The following is a 12203-nucleotide window of genomic DNA, read 5'->3' as shown; positions in this document are numbered from 1 at the left end:
TCAGAAGTGCAGGAGTCAGTGCTGGGTTCAGAGGAGGTCAGAGAAATATCGAGGGTACAGGCCATCCTCTACTGACCTTGGTATTGAGGAGGAGTATATTGAACCATGGAGGTTGAAGCAGAGGAGTTGGCAGTCATTTTCTTGTGTGTGGGAGGGGATATGTTGCTGGTTGAAGGGAAGGGAGCCATTGTAGAATGATTAGGGTGGGTAGGTGTGGGTCACAGACAACTGGGGGCCTTGGAGAGGCCCATTAGTGTCCTAGTTTGCATGTATGTGAATAGAGATTTAGCGGCTCTCTCTGCAGAATTTTCCTGGGTGTGGAGTATCCATCATGAGACTCTGGTGTCCACCTCCAGGGGAGCCATGTTGAACCACGGCACCTGCTGAGTCCAAACCTCCTGACACCCCAGCAAGCACTGACACTCTCGAGCCCAGCAGCTTCCATGCCTAACATTAAAGAGTCCTAGTGTGTGTTGTGCCCTGGCTGTCAGGACCAAAACACCTAGGGTTTGTGCCTGGTCCACACAAAAATGCAGCTGCATCCCAGACCAGAGCAGGGATATGGAAGTCCACTGGACCATTCCTCCAATCTTGATGGGAGTAGAGTGTGTCTGTACAAAGCCTTTTGGTCCTTATTCCCTTGTCCCTGTAGGGCATAGCAGGTTGAAGCAAACTCTTGTACCAAGATTGGACTAGAGGCTCATAGGAAGACCCCACATGATCACATGAAGGCCTCAGGTAGCAGGGTAACAAGATGGTGCCCTTGTGTTGAGAGCTCTCTTGTCTCTGATTGTCCTTGAGCACTGTCCTCTGGGTAGCTACTCCCAAATTCCCTCTCTGATGAGCCTTCTCCAACCCTGCTCAGGTGACCTGCCAGGACAGCACTCAAGTCATCATCCGCAGGGCCTTAGATGCACACTTGCTCCAGCAGGAGGATCCAGAAAACTATGAACTTCTGCAAATTGTCTCGAACCATCAGAGTAAGTGGAACCATCAGAGGGTAGGGAGCAGTGAGTCACAGTGGGCTCAGGATAACTGGGAGCCAAAACACAGTGTGCATTGACCCAATGCCCAGGAAGAGTATGGTGGGACTTGTGCACAAAACAAAGTGTAATGATGGGGCATAAATCTGCAGGTTCTTCATGTTCTCCAGGGGCTGTGGACCTGCCTATCATGTGTTCTTTCCTTGGCATGAGGAGGCATTGCAAAGCTATTATCCACATGGGGCCAAGAACACAGGCTTCTTTGTCTTGTGTTAAAGAAGACAGACAACCACAGGATGCCTACTTTGGCAGCCTTTCCTGACCTAGACGAGTACATGAGAAAAGCAGTTCAATGAACAATCATTTCTGGCTTCCAATCTTTCTATTCCTTGCAAACTGAGTCCACTTAGGACCAGAGGCCATTTCTAGAGAGAAGTGTGTGGTAGAATAGAACCCTTCACAGCTTGTAAACCCTTCTTGGAGAGAGAGAGGGGGGGAGGGAGGGAGGAAAGAAGAAGGAGGAGGAGGAGGATGAGGAGGGGGAGGAAGAGGAGGATGAGGAGGAGGACGAGGAGGAGGATGAGGAGGAGAAGAAGGAGGAATAGAAAAATGAAAATAAGTTGAAGGAAGAGACCATGAATAAGAAGGTCAAGATGACTATTAGAAGAAGCATGAGGAGAAGATGAAGAAGAACAAGAACAAGAAGGAGAAACAAAAGCCAAACAAGAAGTATAACAATAAATTGATTTAAAATGTGAATGAGAATTATACTCATGAGGAGGAAATACAGAAGTGGGGAACTCAAGAGAAATATATTTCTCTGGATGGCACAGCCCTGCTGTGGACATCTTCCACCCACGATCAACACACCTGCAAACCACACCCTCAAATTAGTGTAGCTTTGTATGAGTGGATGAATCCACTGGCAAGGTGGAGGCACCCACCATCAAGTGCTTTTCCCCAAACCCACCTGTGATCATTGCTGCAGTGGGGAGAAAACCTTGAACACATGAGTCTTTGGGGACCAATCCAGATACAAAGTCTAGCTGTTTGTCTTTGGTGGGTCCAACATGAACTAAGAGGGTCTGGGGTACAAGGGGCTATTTCCTTGAAAGGTGTTCCTGTAGTGGACCTCCTGTGCATAGAGGGTCCTCAGGGAGGAATCAGTGGGGAGTCTTTGGTGGAACAGTAGCTGGATTCGGGGGCTCTCAGGTCTGTGTGTGAGACCTGAGCTGGCAGAGGTTCTCAGTTGTGGGGGATGTTGGGTAGTATATTCCCTGATTGTCACCTACCACACCTCTGCCCCTGCCTCTCCAGAGCTGAGGATCCCTGCTGATGGGAAAGTATATTACGACCTGGATGGAGGAGTGGATTATAACTTTATTCTTCGGGAAACAGCTGCCAGCAAGTCGTTGACGGTCAAGCCAAATGAGGTAAACAGCCACCTTCTTCAGTCTTTATTCCTGGTGCCACTCCACATCCTCCAAGGGGACAAGAACCTCAGGTTCTGGATGGATGTTGTAGAATGCCCACAGAACCAACTGCCAGGCTGGGTGGGGTGCAGTTGCTTGGCTTTGCTGATGTTGTCATCCCCCACAGTTCTTGGAGCCTTCTGTGGCAGTGGCATCCAGGACCCCAGCAGCTGTGAGCAGCAGCTCTACAGTGGCTGCAGGATCATTGCCCCAGGCCACCCAAAGCAATGAGTGCTGCATGAGAAAAGTCACCAGTAGCAGCTCCTCACTGCTTCACTCCAGCGAGCAGGTGGAAGACAGCCACTTTGTTCACGTCCTCCTAGAGGGACAGAGCCTGAGGGAGACAAAGTGCATCCTGGTAAGCTCGACAGGAGGGCTGCCTCTGGGTGTCCACACAGCGGAAGGCAGGAGACACAGCCAACCCTGGGGCTATGGTGGGAAATAAAGAAGAGAGAGGTCTGTCTTAAGGGCCTGACCTGAGGAGGGAGAGCCTCAGCATGCCCAGCTCCAGTGGTGAGTGGGCCTGTGTATTGTGGGTTTTGCATTTGCAGGCCAGAAGTGCAGACGGAAGTGCTGTGGACAGATGAAGGCAGAGATATGTCTAGGGTGTAGGCTGCAGTGCCTAGAACTTGGTATTCTCAATGAGTGAGGTTGGAGCAGAGGAGGTGGCAGTGATTTGTCACATGTGTAGGAGGAAATGTGTTCCTGGTGGCAGGGAAGAGAACCTCCTTAGCATGACTAGGTGTAGGAATTTGGGGTCGGGATCACCTGGGGGGGTCATGCCAAAGCTTCGGAATGTTAGCCTTTGCATGAATGTAAATATGGAGCTAAAGGGGTTCTGGGCAGAATTTCTATGGATGTGCAGTAGACACACTAATGCTGCAGGTGTCCAGCTGCAGAGGAGACATGTTCAGTGACTGCCAGTGCTGAGTCAAGTACATCATTACAACCAGACCCGCACCGAGCTTCTAGAGGCCAGGGCCTCTCAAAGCTGTCATGAAGCACTCAAGTGCACGCTCTTGTATCTGAGTCTGTTTTGTGTAGTGGCAGTCAGGACCAAAATTTTCAGTGCATCTGCCTCTTTTTTTCCTGAATGTTTGACCACAGTCTTCTGGGTAGCTCCTCTAAAAGCCATTCTCTGATGACATTTGTCTCACCCTGATCCAGGTGACCTGTCAGGAGACGGTGACAAGCCTCATCCGCAGGGCCTTGGACCAAAATTTGTTGCAGCATGAGGATGAGGATAACTTTGAGCTGCTGAGTATGATGTCTGAGGATGAGAGTAAGTAGGACAATCAGACAGTGGGGAGACATGATCCACAGTGGGCTCAGGATAACTCACAGCCAAGAGAAAGTGGGCCTTGTCTCCAAAATACCAAAGTGTGGTGGGCCTGGCAGAGACTCTCAGGGGTTGTGGGTGTTTTGTGGTATAATCCTTGAGTGCCACCTAACAATTCTCTCCACTTCGCTCTGCAGAAATCAAGGTCTCTGACCACTCACTGGTGTGTCTGTCCATGAATCCGGGAATAAAATATTTCATCGTGAGGAAATGCCCCCAGGTCAAGGGAAAGGAGGTAAACACCTACCTTATTCAAGCTGTACTTGTGCTGCCATTCCACTCCCACCTGGGAAAATAAGAAGCCTGAGCACCTGGACATATGTGCTAGAAGCCCATAGAGCCAACTGACAGGCTGGGGTGGCTTTCTGTTTCTGGGTTTGCTGATGTTCCATCCCCCACAGTTCTCAGAATCAACCTGCAAGTCCTCCAGGCCGCTTTCCCACAAGCAGGTGGGAGACACCTGCTTAATTCGTGTTCACTTAGAAACACAAAGTCCAAAGATGGCCAAGACTGTTTTGGTAAGCCTGGGAGCAGGGGTGTCCCCTGGTGCTTACACCTGGGTGGGGAACAAACACTGGTCCAATACCATGAACTACTCATGCCCTCTTAAATTTGGAGCTTCTGGATGATCAGGAGGATAGAGGGGAATCAAGAAGGGAGAGGTCAGTGTGAAGGGCTGGAGCTGAGATGAGGGAGAGCAGCAGCTTGTTCACTGCCATGTCTGAGGGAGTCTGTGTGTCAGGTGGCAGCATGCAGTCCAGAAGGGCAGAGGCAGGTATGGGTGACAGATGAGAATAGGATAGGACCTAGGTTGCAGGTTCCCTTGTATGGGATGCTGACATCTATGGAGGAGGACAGCAGTGTGAGGTTCTGCATGTTCCTTGAACAAGGAGCTGAGAGAGTCTCTCTGCAGAGTCGATATGGATGTGGAGCAAGCACACTAAATGTCCAGGTAACCCAATGACCACCCTTGCCGGATGAGGTGCCCTCCTACATCCCAGCCAGCACTGAGCCTCTGGAGGCCAGGAGCTCTTGTGGCTATGTTTCAGCACTCCTGTGTGTGGTCATGTTCCTGGGTGTGTTTTTGGCCCTGGCAATCCAGACCAAAGCCTCTAGGTTTTGTGCCTAGGCCATTCCCAATGCCGCCTGCATCCTCGGGCAGACCTGGGATCTTGGAGGCTATTGTCCCATTCCTCCCAACTTGTGGGATGAGATTGCATCTGTATGCAAGTAGTTGAGTCCTTTCACTTCGAGAGGAGTGCAGCTCCACAAAGAGCAATGGCAAGCCCAGGAAGTCCTATGTACAAAGATTGGGCTAGTAGCCTATGGGAAGAGCCCACGCGATGAGCAGGAGGTCAGCCTCAGGTAGTAGGATCATGGATGTTGCCCATGTATTTAGAGTGGAGGTGCCTCCAGAATGACGCTGCCCACTGCCCTTGAGTAGTCACTTCAAGGCCCATTTCCTGAAGGCCTGTCTCCCATGCTGCTCCAGGTGACCTGCCAGGATAGGGCTCCTGCCGTCATCCGCAGCGCCCTCGACCTACACTTGCTTACTCAGGAGAAACCGGAGGATTATGAGCTGGGCCAAATCATCTCTCACCGTCAGAGTAAGTGAGACAATCAGATGGCAGAGAGTAAGGGTCAGGATGTGGACTCAGGTCAACTCTTAGCACCAAAGAGTAGTCTCTTACCCCCAAGAATACTCCAACAGGGTGTGTTGGGTTCTTGCACAAAGACAACTGCACTTCTGCTGGTGGAAGTTCTTGAGGTCTAATAGTGTACCCCAGTGGATATTGCGGCTCCCCACCAGGTGACCTGCCCAGGACATAAACAGGCATACAAAGCTGACATCATTGAGGAGTGAGGAGGAAAGCCTCTTTCCAGGAGCAGTATGCTTTCATGGTCTGGGATAGGAGTGGTTTCAAAGAAACGTGGGAATGCATGGGCTAACGATGGAACTGGCATTTTGTGGACTGAAGCAGTACTATTGAAAGCCTTCTGTGTGACCAGAAATCCACTGCCTGGGCAGAGCATTGCCAGGATTCTAGCAAGCAGTAACAGGATGAAATTGGGAAGAAAACACAGCCTGGGAGACAGCCTGAATCATTTGTTTTTGCATAAATTCCATGGTCTTCTGCACCTGAGTCCACTTGCCAAGGAGTGATCACAATAGCCGGGTTGTGATCCCTAACTAAAGTCAGATGAGGGCTTCCTGAGCACGTAGCCACAGAGCTCATCTGATAATAATGCCAGTGCTTTTTTGTTGGTTGGTTGGTTGGTTTTTGTGAGCCAAACACCACAGCATCCATTATCCCAGCCTATGTACACTGAAGACCACCATCCCAATGAGTTCTAGGATCACTTGTCTCCTATCTTAACCTTCTGTTAGGTTAGTAGAGTCTATGGAAGAGGAAGTCTGTGTGGGGCCTTGGTAGCCTAAGAAATTCATAGCAGAGATCCCCACATCCAACACAGAAGGGATGGATAACAGGCTCTAGGTTAGAGGAGGGTGACAGGAAAGAGGTGTTCAGAGGAAGGAGAAGCGGGCTGTTGTATTCCCCCACTCGGGGTCATGGCTCCACTGGGCCATACACCATGTTGGAGGGAAGCAGTCCCTTTGCTGGTCTTTGGAACCATTGTTCTCAGTAGGGCAGCATTTGGAATGTGGCCTCCATTCTCAGAAGCCTGGTTCACATGGAGGCAGGCTCCACCAACACAGAAGCATGGCTCTAATGTGGTATCCGTGCTGGTCAGCCTGTCCTCACTGTGGCCATACTTGAGGAAAATAACTCAGAGGAGGAATCCTAGGCCTTTTCTCTGGGTTTCATAGCTTTCTCTTTGGTTGTGCACTGAGGCTGTCCATAAAGCTCTAGTGTGTGGCAGTGGAGAGCTCCTCAGCCCTTGCCACACAGGCATAGACTGGGAGAGAGAGAACGAGGGTGGCAGAGAGGGAGAGAGAGAAAGATGGAGAGGAGGAGGAGGACCTCTACTTGGAGAATGAGGATTCAGTGGAGCCAACAGGAACAAGGTACTGTTGCCCAGGGTGCAACCCTGTTTAGGTCTTCCTCCAACCATGCTCAACCTTTCTTCCAGTCCCTCCCACCTCCCAGTAGTGTATTCATCTTGAATGAGAATTTCATGTTGACATCAGAGCACTCACCATCCAATGCTTCCCTCCAAACCCACCTATGAAGATGGCTCATGTGGGGACTGAATCTTCGGCACAGGAGCCTTTTGTGGGAGATTTCAGATGTAAATCTAGCGGTGTGCTTTGGCAGATGCAAGAGGACCTGAGATGTTCTGGATTCCAAAGCCTTTGGTAGGACAGACATTAGGTGTGTTGAAGTGCTCTGCTTAGTTCTTCCTCAGGGAGAACTGTGGAGGCTATCTTTTTGGTATTGGTGCTGAATTGGAGAGCTCTCAGGTGTGTGGCTCTGGCCTTTTCTGGCACAGGCCCTCAGATGTTGGGGTGTCCTAGGGAGCACCTCCTGAGTGCCACCTTCTTTTTGTACACCCCTCTCTCCCCAGAGCTGAGGATTCCAGCGCAGGCTAACGTATTTTATGCCAAGAATCCTCACAAAAAATCCAACTTCGTGCTGAGGAAAAGGAGCCTCTCCCAAAAGAATGATGAATGGATCCAGCCTCAACCTCCCTCTCGTCCTGCAAAGAAGGCTCCAGCCCTCCTGAGGATGCTTGCAAAAATCTGCTGCTGTGTGCCTGGGCGGCGCTGAGGCAGCCCAGGAATATTTACATTGATTACTATTTGCTTCAAAGTTTGAATCTATAGTTTGCCATTGTCTTTGACCTTGTTAGTAACACAGTTGTTACTCTATCCTGTATTTTTTGTTTCCATTAATATATTATTATTTTAAAATATATATGTTTTTGTTACCTAATCTACTCTGATTATTTGAGTATACTAAATGTAGCAGTGTTTCCTAATGGACACACCCAAACCAACAGGAAGGAATGTTTCATTCTATCAGCAAGAACTTCGGTATTTAGGAGTTTGGCAGATGGCATTATCTGAGTCAGTTTTCCAATGGGGGCAATGAAGTATCAGCTATCATGGTACAAACACAAACAAAAACACACAAACACACAGAAGAGCGCACACACTCACTGAGAGATAGATAGACAGATGGAGTTGGTCCCTGCTGAAATACTTTGGAGACGTGGTTCTGATTTCTCCTATTTTGGGGTATTTTCAATTGCCCAAGGTATCTTGCAAATGAACCCATGTCTGAGGAAGACATGCATGTGTACTTCACATGCCACTTTTCACATAGCAGGGAGGTCATGTCATGTAATATTTTTCATGCAGCTGTGTTTTGACTGTGAACCATCCCATGAGGTCAGCTGTGGAATTTTCCACTGGTAGTATCACAATGGGGATCCACTCTTTGGATTTGAGGATATTTCCGATTTTCTTGATTCAGATTGGAATGATATATATATATATATATATATATATATATATATATATATATATATATATATATATATAGTTTTTGATGAAAATTCTGCATTTGATGGTAATGAATGCCATGCATCTAGGAATCTGTAGACTGCAGACAATGAATGGATGCCTACTATTGCCTGGACTGGTCTGAAAAGTCCTGTAGCATCTGAGCATGTGTGAGGGCTGTACAGGTCTTGCAAAAAGTCCAGGTCAGATGATCCTGCACAAAGCTGAGCTCCTAGTGGTCTCCACAATAGTGTAAGGGCCAAGGAGAAACACACTTCCACACAGAAGATGGGAAGCTACCTTATGAAGGTGATCATAGGTAAGGGATCCTCTTGGTAGGACCCATTTTCCATGGGGCCAGAACTGTGCTCTGAATGTGGTTGCTGAGAACTTGGAATTTTCTAACTGAAGCAGTTCGTGCAAGCTGCTTCCACTTGCAGGAACAAAGTGTGTTCTCGTTGAGCACTTTAGGCTGTCCCTGGTTGAACTAGAGTGTCAGAAGCACTTGTAATGATTGGCATTCACGGTTTCACATTGAAGCCTCTGTGCCATCTGTCAACCACTGATGGCTGCAAGTGGGGAATGGAAGCCATTTGCTGCAAGCAGTTTCAACTTGCAGGACTAACTTTGTTGTAAGTGGGCACATGGTGTTTTTCCTGTGTGAGCTAGAAGAAAGCAAAACTGCTTCTTACAGGTGACAGGCATGCTTTCACATTGAAGCTTTTGTGCCATTGATCCAAAACAGTTCACTCATGTGGGCACCTGCACTTCAACTGTATGTGGTAAACAAATGTGATAAATGGATGTCAGTGAGACTTTGGAGAACGGACCTTCTCAGCTGGTCCTCTTTCCTCCTGCAAGTTGGTGATCTCTTTCTGTCACACTTTGTGTTTCATGCCTGAACTGTGCTCTGAATGTGCTTGATGAGAACAGTTTAGAAGTGCAGAAGTGAAGCTGTTTGCAGAAGCAGCTTCAAGTAGCACAAGCTAACTTGTTCTCAGTGAGCACATGGAGATTTTTCCCTGGTTGAAGCAGTGTGAATGAGAATGGCTTCTCAGAGCTGGTAGGCATGTTTGCATTTGGCAAACATTGCCATCTATCACCAAGAGTTCCTTGCATGCAGAAACCTTCTTTTTAAGTGTTCTGAGAAAGGTCTGATGAGTGGATTTCCATGGAATTCCGTGGAATTGATCTTTTCAGCAGTCCTCATTGGCTTCTCAAAATTGGTGATCCTGGGCGCAAGGACTCTCTTGCTAGCCAACATTGTATTTTGGGCCTGACTTCCGCTCTGAATGTGCTTACTGAGAGTAGTTTGGGAGTGCAAAAGTAAAGCAGTCTCTCAGCAGCTTCAACATTCAGGAGCTCATTTTGTTCTCAGTGAGCACATTGGGGTTTGTCACTACTTAAACTAGCATGAAGAACCACCGCTTCTCAGAGGTGGCAGTTTCCCTCTGAACCATCTGTACAGTTGGTCAATGCGAGTTCAATGCAGGCAGGCACTTGGATTTCAAGTGAATTCTGTGACAAACAATTGAGCAATGGATTTCAATCAACCTTGGGCAATTGCTCTTCCCAGTGGGCCCACAGTTCTCTTCCAGTTGCTGAACCTAGGTCCAAGGGCTCTCTTGCTAGCACTCTTTGCATATGGGCTGAAACTGTGCTCTGAGTGTGCTTCCTGAAAATATTTTGGAAGTGAAAAAAAGAAGAATTTTGGCAAGCAGCTTTCATATTAGGAAATGACTTTTTTCTCTTCGTGCCCATTGAGCTTTGTACCTGGCTGGAGTAGCCTTAAATCCAAGGCTTCTGAGAGCTGGCAGGCCCAGTTTCCATTGAAAGCAACTGTGCTCTTGGTCAATGGCAAGTTGGTTACTGTCAGGTACCTGCAGTTTCAATGAGTTTTTAGAAGAAGGAGACCAAGGGGATAAGATGAAACTTGTGCAATTCATTTCCTAATCAATGTTGGTGATGCTAGACCAGAGTGGACTTTTGCAATGATACTTTCTCATGTTTTTTGCAGGGAATGTGTTCTTAATGTGCATCCTGAGATGCATTTGTAGGGGGCAAACAGAAAAAGTTTGTGCACAAAGTAGATTTGTTCTCAGTGAACACGTGGTGGGTTTTCCTTGGTTGAACATGCAGGAAGCAGAACCTCTTGTCAGAGCTGATGGCACCATTTCACTTGGAACCATCTATGCACTCAATATTAAGCAGAGGTCATTGCAGACAGGCTCATGCAACTTCAAGATAGTTTTCAGAATCCGTTTGAGGAATGGATTCCAAAGAATCTTTGAGGTATTGACCCACCCATCAGTCCTATCACTTCCTCTCTGAGCAAGTGCTCCAAGGTACAAGGGCTCTCCTGCTAGCACACTTTGGATATTGAGCCTGAACTGTTCTCTGAATGTGCTCAATGAGAAGAGTGTGAAGTGCAGAAGAGAAGCAGGGTATACAAACAGCTTCAATTGCAGGATGTAAATGTGTTTCTAGAGAGCATATTGGGATTTGGGCTTGGTTGAACTAGTAGGAATTGGAATCCTTCTTAGAGCCAGCAGTTATGGGCTTTACTTAGAAGTTTCTGTGTCTTGTATAAAGCAGAGTTTGTTGCTCATGGGTACCTTCGTTTCCAGTGAGTTTTCAAAAAATTTGAGAAAAATATTTCAATGAAACTCTGGGCCATTAATCTTGTCAACCATCCAATGTTCCACGTGAATATTGGTGATGTCCCAAGGGATCTCTGGGTAGCACAATTTGCACTTTCACGTCGTCTGAACGTGCTGGCTGAGAAAAGCTTGGAAGTGCAGAACAGAAGCATTTTGTGCAGGCAGCTTCCAATTGAAGGAACGGTCTTGTTCCCTGTAAGCACATTGAGGTTTGTTTCTGGTTGAAGCTGCATGAAGTGGAACCGCTTCTCAGAGCCGGCACTCTCAGTTTCTCTCTGAAGCATCTGTTCCATTGGAAATGTAGATTCCCTTCAATAGGGCCTCATCTAGGGAGCCTGCCCATGTGCCTCCCACTTGATTCAAACTTCTTCAGTGCCCTTGTTGTCAAAGCAGAGACTCTAGGAGAGAGGGGCTCTCCATTCTCCACACTGAAATCTCTCAGCAGGGAGGACTCCTCCATGCTTGGATGGCAGGGCTGTGATCACCTGGAAGGTGGAAATAGGAGGCTTCCAGGGGGCTGGTGGTGTTCCTAGCCAGGGTGCTGGTCACTGCAGTGCATTTAATCTATGGATCTCAAGGAGACTTATGCTGCAGATTTGTGTAATTCTGCATCTGTATGCACACAGTTCTTCATGTGGGGAAAAAGCAATGTTCTCAAAGTTTGCTTTACATTATACTCAACTGGTAATTTACAAACCCCAGTGTCCCATCTTACCCCAGAGCCATTCCATCAGCCCAGGGCCAGTGGGTAGTCCAGCGGTCAGTACTATGCACAGCTCCCAGGTGGCTCCAGTGTGTAGCTGAATTTGACAGCCAGTGTACTGTAGGATTTGCCCTTGAGGTTAGAATTTATTGACTTCCTCTTATGTCATTTGACTAGTCAGGATGTCTCATTAACTATCTGTGAAATCTTCAAGTTAGCAATCTCTGGTCATTTCTACCCTCTGAGGCACTGGTTCAACAGTTGGTCATGGTCATGGGTAGTCCTGGGTCACAATGAGGGAGAAGAAGACAATAATGTAGAATGGTGGTGTAGAGAGTCAGGGTGGGGCCAGAGCCCACACTGTGGTTAGGGTAGGGAAGGGATCTGAAGAGACTACCTTGAAAGTGAGCTCTGGCTGCAGTTAACCAGGAATCAGGGCCTGGAACTGGAAGCCATGACAGGGCTTCTGACTAGAAAGGACACATCCTTCTGGGCTGAGTTGGAGGTCCATCCAGGCAGAGGCAAACAGAGAGGATGCAGGAGAGGGGGATGGTCTAGATCACAGAGCAGCTCCATCA

General features: G+C 48.0%; 2 long non-coding RNA genes across 2 annotated transcripts; both read left to right on the top strand.

The window, feature by feature from the left end:
• The first annotated feature begins 461 nt into the window (after window positions 1–461).
• Window positions 462–3727, top strand: LOC144372368 (uncharacterized). The gene is made up of 4 exons (XR_013432388.1): window positions 462–980; window positions 2301–2416; window positions 2583–2813; window positions 3623–3727. It is a non-coding gene; the product is annotated as an uncharacterized LOC144372368 (long non-coding RNA).
• A 282-nt stretch (window positions 3728–4009) lies between these two features.
• LOC144372367 (uncharacterized) lies at window positions 4010–7685 on the top strand. Its single transcript, XR_013432387.1, has 3 exons — window positions 4010–4312; window positions 5287–5401; window positions 7323–7685. It is a non-coding gene; the product is annotated as an uncharacterized LOC144372367 (long non-coding RNA).
• The last annotated feature ends 4518 nt before the right edge of the window (window positions 7686–12203 follow it).

The sequence above is a fragment of the Ictidomys tridecemlineatus genome (assembly GCF_052094955.1).
Source record: "Ictidomys tridecemlineatus isolate mIctTri1 chromosome 12 unlocalized genomic scaffold, mIctTri1.hap1 SUPER_12_unloc_7, whole genome shotgun sequence".
NCBI lineage: Eukaryota > Metazoa > Chordata > Mammalia > Rodentia > Sciuridae > Ictidomys > Ictidomys tridecemlineatus.
The sequence above is the reverse complement of the archived record's forward strand: the minus strand, read 5'-3'. Positions and strand labels throughout refer to the sequence as shown.